We start from the raw sequence: 10,860 nt of genomic DNA, 5'->3' as shown, positions 1-10,860 counted from the left end.
ATCACACCGACTAACAAACTTTTTGCTATGAACCATAACAACTAGATTTATGGACAGGTCCATTATTGTAAATGGGATGTACTTGGAGAATAGCACACAGGGACCGCCTCCTAGATATACTATTTGCCCCTGTGTGCAATAATTACCAGCAGCAGCAGGGATCAACTGTCTTCTGGGTACTTTATTGACCATAAGTGCAACCTTTGTACCACTGCACTATGTCATTCTGGGTCAAAGCTTTAGAAGTTTGGTAAGTGCATTTGTGTTTCTTCTTGCATTTTTAACTATGGGCAAGTCACCAGAAATCTATAGAAACTAAATAAGGACATGTTTGAAAATGAAGGTGATGCAAATATTGTACTGTGCCATGAGACACAAACGGTAGCCAGAAAGCAACTGTACTAAGAACAAATTACCTTAAATCTCCTCCCCTGTCAAAGGCTCGAAAGTCAGATAAGTGCATTGCGTATCTGTGTGTGTACTGAAGCACAAGAGAATCACCATAAATCTCCTTCCCTGTTCAAAGTGGAACTTCTAGAAGTGCATTTTTGTATTTTCGTATATCACAGTCTAAGACCAATCTCGTTCCCCTGCCAAATGCTTTCAAGTTATGTCATGGTAAAAAGGGTCTGACATATTTAAATCCCCTACAAAATATTTGTGTGGACTGGTCTTAGGGTTTTTGTTTGAAGTGCACTGTAGAGGGGGCTTCAGAATGAGATTGGCATGGAAAAATGGGGCATATAAAGAAAATATATATATTTTAGTCACATAATTTAAAACAATGAGCACTTTCTGTGGCACACTTCGCTGGTGATTGCACATAATGGGGCACATACTGTAGATCTTAGTGAAATCATTTTTATCCTTTTTTATGGAATAAATATTGTTGTATAGCATATTTGATTAGTTCTGTTGTGTTGCGTAAGTAACATTTGTCTTGTCTGTACCTCCAGAAAAACAGTAAAATGAAAACTAAATGTGATTATTGTGACTATATTCCATATGAACTACAAAAAGGTTTAAAGTAATAAAAGATAAATCACAATAGGACCTAGCACTGTAGTGTGTTCAGGGTGCTCTATGTATTTATTTATTTACCACTTTATATCTATACATTTTTTACATTAAAAAAATCAATCTATTCTGCTTTGCTACTTGCATCTTTCCTTGTCAGCGACCTTAATTAGTAACCCCTCAAGGGTTATTAAATGGTTAAGTAATAGTTACAGTACATTGTATAGAAGAATTGCCCTTGTGCTGAGTTTGAATAATGTTATTAAATGGGTACATGTTGTTCATCAACTATTAATATAGCCTCTCTATGTTTAAAGAATAGGGCCTCTGTGGATGGGGTGGTTGGCCCCTGTTGGGCCAGAAGGATCCCAGCCCTATACTTTCTTCATTTATATTATACTGTTATTTTGCTGTTCATTCTTTTATTCTGTTTCAGGTTGTGCATTATTCTATGTAGCCTCATAACAGATGCATCTATATAATTAAGGTAAAAATGGCCTTAAAAAATCCTTCACCATATTTTTATCATCATGACATCTGCCATGAATTGGTATCTAATGAATCATTTTTATTTCAATTGATTTACAATTGTCTGCAGTGGGTTACCCACCCCTAAATTTCCCCGTTTCATTTCAGCCGTTTGTCTGTAGTAATAATCTAGAGGGAACTGAAAAAAATTGTGAAGGTAATTGCAAATTAAATCACCATTTCTTTAACTGAACTGTAAAAAGCTACAAAACTGCCCTTTGCTTGACTAGCTAAGTGCTCATATTTCTATAGGAATGGCTGTGCTTTTATCAGTCAGTTCCACAAGGACGACAGTAGCCCTAAACTTTTCCCGTCTCTGTACCCTTGTGAGAAAAGATCAGTGTGCATTTAAGCCCAGTGTAAACAACCATAAAATATGTCAGAAGGGAGAGAAAGGTGCCTGGGATATGTGTCATTGAAAGGCCTTTGCTGAATACAAATAACTCGGCTGAAAAATGCTTCTTTCAGAGCTCCACTACTTTTTGTTAACAAACATATCTGTTATATCACACACCCACTATATTATTATATTACTATAAACTCCATTATTTGCACTTATGTAGGAAATGATGGGAACATGTGTAACACTAAGCAATAATAGGTATGGAATATATTATAAAGAAATGCCATTTCCCATAGTGTCCTAGTTAGACAAAATCAATCTTCATGTTTGTATGATTTTACCTTTTCTGTGTTTATTACAGTATCATATGTATATCATAGTAACTAAGGGAGCACAAATCTGTCAGGATCTCAGTATTATAAGGCTTTTATTCTTTTCTAGTAATGTTAGGTAATGGTTGTCATGGCACCAGGCCATGCGAGGCAATGGCATATGGTTGGACTCACACACACACAACTCCTTTATGGAATAAGGCTCTTTATTGCAGTTTTAGCTTTACCAGTTGTCTCAGAGTTTCAATGGTAGCCAGTCTGCACTTAGCTGTTCTGCCTGCAGGAGATGCCAGGGTTGGACACTGCTACTGCTAGTCATTGACACGTGTGGGTACAACTGTGATTTTTTACAGCTGGGCAGTCTCTGTGATCTTCCATATCACATTACTTTCCAGAAGACTATTATAGGAACCTATCTTGCCTTCAATTTTGATTGCACCAAATCTTTGAATCCTTAGTGGTGCTGTAGGGCCAAGAACACATAATGCCCAGAGAATTTACACCAAGTCCTTTTGCAAGAGTCCTTGTGCCATCTGTGCATTTGTGTATCCAGTGCACAGTGCAAGGTACAGATCACAGCTGTCTGTGTGCAGTGGAACCATGTATTTGATGCCTACCTTACCACCATGCCCTCGGTTTAATCTATGTGCTACCAATAAGGACTAAACACCATGAGCGCTTTTCGCGTATGGTGTTGGATTGACAAAACACACTACAAATCAGATGTATTTGCGTGCATTAAATTAAATGGGTTGGATACAAAAATGAAATGCATAAACAACATGTCATTTTTTCCACCCAATGTGACTGGATGCAAACGCTGCTTGCTGTGTCCGACGCAATATTGTCGCATCCAGTTGGAGTGACTTTTATTTTGCTTTGAGGCACATTGGCTGTCATGTGTAGATGTAGAAACAAAACACACCATCCAACTTTATCTGATATGACTTTACATAACAGGCTCTGGAGATCAGATTTTGTAGTATCCCACAAAATCTTGTGCTGTTGCATGGTGTTGCAAGGTGTTGCGTGCTGTTTCATGGAGAATCCGATTAAATCTGTCCCACAAAATCTGAGCAGGTGCAAGTTACTCCCCAGCATCATGTCTGCACCAACATATGCTGATTGGGTCAATGTGGAAAAATAAATACAAAATAAAAAGAATCCATTCAACAATTTTAAAAAATAAACTATATTTAATGAATTAAAGTAAGGGTTTATATACTGCCAGGGTAAATACAACATCAGCCAAAGTACATAATATTTAATGTAATCTTTTATCCCTGTTGCCTTTAATAAATACATGGAATTTCTGAAAACATATCTGCCTGACAAGATGACCTTAAAACCTGGAAACAAATTTTCCGGTTGCTATGCAGTACTACATTTTTTTTTTTTTAATGAAAGAGTTTTATGCTCTCAACTTTTCCATTACACATAGACACATCCATTCATTCCTCCAAGCTGGACATCATAAGGCCTTCTGTTCGCAGCTGATATGTCTCCCTTCATGCATCACAGGAGACAATCTATGTGCACATTTGTACACCAGAGGTGACTATAGATGAATCATTTCCTCTTGAGATTTTCAATCAACAACCACAGTTGATTCCAGTTCCTGGGTACTCTATGTTATACCAAGTTGCTGTCTTCACAGTGGAAGTCGATGACTTTTAAATGTCATGTTCTATATTCACTTTTAAAGTCTAATGCCACCCCTACTAGAAAATTCTACACATTCCTACTTCCTGGCATGGGCAGTTAAAACAAGGGAGACAGACAGAATTAACCATGCAATATAGAAGTAATTTGCTTTATTTACAGTAGAAACATTTCTTAAATGGGTTTTATACACTATGGGTTATATGGACATTTAAAGGAGAAGGAAAGGTAAAAACTAAGTAAGCTTTATCAGAAAGGTCTATGTAAATACAGCCATAAACACTTACAGAAAAGCTGCATTGAGTCCTTTTTTTAAACGAAACACAGGATTTCTTGTCTCCTTTTTTGTAAACATGTTCTTAAGGTATCTGACTTCCTCTCTCAGAAAAATCCTTCATTCCCTGGGCCAGAGTCTGTGAAGTTTTCTCCTCCCTTCTCCTGCTCCTCCCTCCCACAAGAATTCATAAAACTTACTCCCCTCTTCCTTAGGATGTGTGATCTGAGCTATAATGGCTAAGCTGCATGCAGGAAGCTATGAAGACCAAGCTAAAATGGCAGCTGCAATCTTAAGCACACAGAGAAAGCTTCTGCAGAATAAATATAGTGTTCTAGGTGGCGAATTCTCCTTTAATTCCCCTATTCTTGTCTGCAGCATTCAAATGCACATTTAGTTGTGTGTGATACCTAAAATACACACAATTATGTTTGGTTATTTTCACCAATCAGATGCAACTGTGCTCAAAATTGTCACAGAATGCAGTAGGAACCCTGGAACTGCTGTCACCTTAAAGGTAGTGGTTGCTCCTGGGTTTATGTGCATCAATAGGCAGACTTGTGAACAATTCATCAGAATAGACTGGGCAGGCACAATGACACTTGGAACCCTTCAGAATCTAACATACCTCTTGTTAAGTAGGGGACAAGGGTCAATGAGACTTGGATCAGGAATGCTCTTGTTCTTCTAATAACCAGTGCAATGGGGCTCCAGTATAAGCAAAGTCTTTCACATATCACAGGTAATACCTAGACAACCCATGAAAACTGATTGATATTCCTGGGTATAGGTCATTGCTGAACTGCCTGCACTTTATTACGATCAGCAAACCCCCTTCCCCACTGATGACATTCACCATGTAGGCAAATTTGTTGGCGCAGTTAACTCTTTGGTTGGCTTTAACGTGACTCCAATTTTTACCAGGTGGCCATATACAATGCGACAACTCCCAGGTGTGGGAGAGTTCACTGAGGCCTTACTGAGGTTTGCTACCTACTCCGGAATATCAGCTAGTGATTCATTAAGCTACTTGACCATTTTTTTCTGCACTAATGGGGGCCCAGTTGTATTCAACTGGCTACAATTTCTTAGTATGTAAATTCATATAAACAAAAACTGGCAAACCCAGACCTATTAATATTCTCTTTAAACTTGTTTATTAAAAATATAGATTCATTGAACTATGGATGCTTAAAATTATGTTTATAAAAAATGTATTTGACATGTGGATACGATACAGACATGATTTAATGTACATGTTCTTTTATGATACAGTGAGATTATAGAATTATTGCTTATTATGAAAAGGTCTCATCAGATATTTTATATCTTTGGAACTTTCATCCTTTCCCTTGATCAAAAAGGCAGGGCTTGTCAATTAAGCCTGATAAGTAAAATAATCATACTGTCATGTCATTTTAAGACTTATTCAACTTTCCACTTCATCATAAAGATCAGCAAGAGGACTTGATTATTATCTTACTGATAACACAGAGTTAGTACACATCCCTAGAAATATATGCAAGCTTGTCAACTGGTGATAAAATGAATTTCCAGATAAACACTCATGTTCATTCAAGTGCGCTATCCTATTAATAAGTAGCAATCTTTGTTGTTCGTTTGGAAATAAATAAATAAGTCCGGATGTGCACAAGTGCTTAAATGAGTATACGTTAGGCCATATTCCTTGTACAGTACATTTAGAGAACTGCAGATTTTAATTACTGATGTTAAAACGTGCCAGTGCGTGGTTTTTAATTTTAATTACAAAACTGACAGAGAAAATGAATGCTGTGGAAGATGTGCAGTGAGGGGTTTAGAGGACAGAGGAAAATTAATAATCTCGGCACAAGAATGAAATGTACCTGCTGCAGAAAATAGTCCCACTATTTATTGCTGTGAAACATCTGGTTTCTTAATGCTAACTTTGTAGTATATGTATTTACTAAACAGGATGACCAGCTGCTGTATTTATTGGAAAGAACCACTAGATTTCAGAGAACAATTGCTCTTCAGTTTTTCAGTAATGTGCTGCATTACTTATTTCAACCAAAACCTTGCAGTTGTTGCTGGACTACAGCTCCAGCATCCCTTCAGCAGTATTGTGGCAGTTTAGCAACAGCAAGTTGAACATATCTGATTTATACCATTATTACTCCATCAGATGTGGCCCTGAGTCCTCCTGGATTGCCATTCACCTTTTTTTCTAATTCTGCTCTTTGCAATGAAGTATCACTATTTTCACTATTATGTAAACATTCTTTGGAAAAGCTAAGAAAAAACAGAACTTTTAGTAGTCTATACTAATTTATTTTGGTATGTATAGGAGTTTTTTTTTATACTTTTTAGTTGGCTGTTGATTTGCTTTCATTGTGCTTTCAGTTTCAGATTTTGGCTAGTTTATTCCAATAAATAATAAAAATCATATATATTTTTTTAGTAAAGCAATGGGCAAAAAGTATGTTTAGCATGTGCCCTATTCATTGAACCAATGCTGAAGAAGGTGGTACAGTATATTGCCCCTTAATGTAATCTAATATTTGTTTTATTGTTGCTTCTTGTTCTAGGCACTAGATGACAGCATGTGTCAGGGATCCCTTTAGTGAAAGTTCTGGAAGAAGGTGTCCATGAGTGTCAAGAATGAAGGATGGAATTGCCCTGGAAACCCATATAAGTCTCCTTGGCCTATATGACCAAGGTATGTGGCGAGTCCCTGAATTATAGTTATAGTTTTTGGCAAATGAAATTAGAATTCACTGTAGTAAATTGATCCACTCTCTATTTGATTCTATGGAGTGGCTGAATCATTCTGTGGTGAGCTCTAAATTCACACTATGATAAATCTGCCCCCAAATGTTATACTGTATAAAACAATCTAGTGGTAAAGCACAGAGAAGGTGCCAAATAGCTGTACTGCTCTACTTTTAGAGAGCCTTACTTTTCAAGGAAACAGTGAGACAGTGGCCAGACTAGCTATACAGCAGACCCCCTGGGGGTCTGGACCACGGGGTCTGCTGTATTGCAGTCTCTCCTTCCCTGCTCCTCTGCTACTTTATTTTTTTAAGAATACTGGCATGGCGGGTTGCGGCCCAGGAGGTACAACGCAAATGGGATGGGGGGTGGGAAGAGAGGAGGGACTGCTAGCGCAAGGCTCCCTTAGAAAATGTGTTTGCAGGGGGGGCCTGGTGCAAACAAGTTACACCACTGTACTGATAGGAATGAATAATAATATAGATATACAGCAGGTCTAATTATCTATCTTGCAAGAACCAAACATTGAGTAGTTTCCATCACTGTTTGTTCTGTTTAACAGAAAGATTTTTTTGTGATTAAAACAATAAGCCTTTTCAGTACAAGCCCCATCCTTTGAACGCATGTTGAGCAAGAGGGAACACAGTCCCTTTAAACCATCTAAAGTTTAACAAAATGTAACTGAAATACTAAGGTTGAATATATATTAATAGGTTTCCGGTAATGTATCACCAGTACAGTTCATACATCAGTTTTAGAATCAGCTGCTATCACTGCACCAATCTATTTCTATCCTATGCATTAACTTACTAATCAACTTCCCGCTGGGTCTTGAAACTATAAAGAATGACTGTCATATTAGCATGCAACCTACATCGCCACTTTTCCTTGCTCCATGAATTATAGGTGAAAATAAAGACATCAAAATAACATACATCAGGTATCATTTATTATTCTAAGAAGAAACACAGATTTACTGACTTCACTCCCCAGTTTATGATTTTTGCATGTCCTGTTACGGAGGTCAGTAAGACAGATACAGCGCCAGGCTGAATACGGAGGCAAATTTAACTGCAATGTGGAATCCTAAACTTATACTATTAAGCTACTTTGCCAAATATGTCAAATTGTTAATGTGTCAAAACAATTTGCATTTGTAAGGCATCTTTCTAAAAATAAGGTGGTATCTTTAATTTTTCCTTGTGGGAACCTATGTGAGGTTTTTATTTTCCAGCAATAAGCTTTCTATCCTGGTGAAAGAGAATCAATTTGCCCATCAGGCAGAATGTATTCCCTACAACATACTGTATATATGTGTATATATATTAGAGTTCCAAAATAATGATCTAATATCTGAAAGGTGTATTCATTCTGAATGTTAAAGAAAGGAAGTGAGAAACTAAGAGGGTAGAACAGATCAGTTTGTCTATTTTATTTTGCTCTTTTGGGTAAGCATGTGAAAAGGGTCAGGTATGAGTGTGTTCTAGTTAGCTAACACTGAGGACTTTATTATGTTAAGCAGGTGGGAAGTGTAAGGAGTAGAATAGATATAGTTATATAAATACTGTTATTCACTAGGTAGCTCTGTTGGGATAGGGGCAGGCCCCAGGAGAAGTTATATAAGGCAGAGGACCAGATACTACTTCTTTTTTGGCTGATGAGAAGGAAAAGTAAAAGACGCCAGGGAGTTTGAGGCCTGCCACCTTAGACATGTACCAAGGAGACTACTTAGCCAACTCAATGTAGGCAGTGAGAGTTAGTTGTAGGTCAGGTAGGGACTCAGTGGAAGCGGGAATAGGTTACATAGTACAGGTATAGGACCCATTATCCAGAATGCTCGGGACCAAGGGTATTCCGGATAAGGGGTCTTTCCGTAATTTGGATCTCAATACCTTAAGTCTACTTAAAAATTAATAAAACATTAATTAAACCCAATAGGATTGTTTTGCATCCAATAAGGATTAATTATATCTTAGTTGGAATCAATTACAAGGTTCTGTTTTATTTCTACATAGAAAAAGGAAATCAGTTTTAAAATTCTGAATTATTTGATTAAAATGGAGTCTATGGGAGACGGGCTTTCCATAATTCGGAGCTTTCTGGATAACGGGTTTCCGGATAAGGGGTCCGATACCTGTAGTAGTAATAGTAATTCAAATGCAAGGCTGAACCCTCTGCTGAAATTCATGAGGTTACAGTGTCTTAAGGAGAGAAGCAGCAAAGGTAGGCAGCAGGCTGAGGAAACTAATTCTATTTTACTTGTTGGGGAAACTTGTTGACAGGTACTATTGAAGAAAGTTGTAATGCTGACTGTTAATAAAGTGTTCCAGAGTTTATCTGCAGCATTGTGTAACTGTCAGTTTATTTACTTCCAAGAAATTACTGTGCATCACGTTACGAGCATGTATGCAATTTGCCACCCTGTAGGAGTTTATGTTTAGAGGTAGTGCCATCAATATTATTTTTACGGCTTCAACCTCACATAATTTGCAACATAGAATAGAAAAGAAAATAGGCATAGGTACATTATGCACAGTATGGGATAGTTTACGTGAAAGACCTGCTCTTTCTGCTGATTGGTTACTTAGAATATTAAACTGGACCCTAGATGGTAATTATTCTGGTACTTGGCGAAAAAAGGCTTTTGCATCTCTTTTAGATATAATAGCCAGTTGTGCCAATTTAATTACAATCTCCAGGCTCTGCATTTTGTTTCTTTAGCTTGGGCATTGTACATGTCATCTATAGTAATTCAAATCTTATACACATAAATAAAATGGTTCCACTGCAGAGACTGCTAGAGTGTGAGAGTGAATACATGGTTCTGCAGTACTTGTCCATAGGTAAAATATTTCATATGCTGAATCTGAAGCACAAAACCCCAGCATGCACCTTATTTTATACATGCCCAGCAATTACATTCCACTAGTCACTTCCAGATAATTTAAGGGTTGTGCATGAATAGTTTTTAGAGCAATACAGATGCATAAAATAAAAAATGATCTCAGCCTGACAGAGACAAAAAAAGGAAGAATAAGTAAAACATAAATAATACATCAATAAATAATAATATAATAAATGTATTTTGTTAATCTGCATTATCATGATACATGTTAACCTGAAAAATGTACCTTGTTAAATTTATAATAAAATAACAGTAATTCAATTTTCTCTGGTAATTGAAGGAATAAGTTTGGCTGCCTTAGTTTAATAATGTTGTTCTCTGGAAGCAACACTGTAAAGTTGTATATAAGAGCTTTACTGATAGGAGCTCTGATAAGACTGTAAAGCCTTTAGCCTTTTTATTACTTTGCTGTATACTATAGCAGATGATAATAGTTTTATATCTACTTTTTTTTCAAATAACTTGTACCTGGAATTTAAAGCAACTCCACTAACTTATTTAGAATATTGTAAGAATCCCATTATTATCAATTTCAGTCTTTTTAACACTGTTATTTAAAGAAATTATTCTATTGCCAGTTGTGCACATGGTTTACAACAATTATTTTTACTACATGCCAACTTCTCCCTGTGTGTCCCCAGATAAACTTAGTATGCTGGTAAATAGGTATGTAAATGTACTGCTCAAAGGAACACTGTCTTAATTGTCTTAATTAAGTGCAAAAAATGAGTACCCTGCCCTTTTCCATAACGCACTCCATAGTACTCCATGTGCTCCATGAATATGGCACTGCTTGCTTTTGGTTGCACTATATTCAAGAGGTTTTAGTGGGGGAGGCACATAGACATCCACCGTCCCACGCCTACCCGATCCACAAGTTAAAAAGCAACATCAGTAACAGCATATGTGTGTGATTTATTTGGCACAATTTGGGTTACCTATAGGCATAACAAGCAAATGGTACACTGGAAGCTATAAAGTACAGGGAATCTTTGCACCAAAAGTGCTTTATCTTACAACCTATTCTGCAAAGCACGTACAACCAGCA

This window comes from Xenopus tropicalis, chromosome 5 (genome assembly GCF_000004195.4).
Source record: "Xenopus tropicalis strain Nigerian chromosome 5, UCB_Xtro_10.0, whole genome shotgun sequence".
Lineage (NCBI taxonomy): Eukaryota > Metazoa > Chordata > Amphibia > Anura > Pipidae > Xenopus > Xenopus tropicalis.
This window is presented reverse-complemented; position numbering follows the sequence as displayed.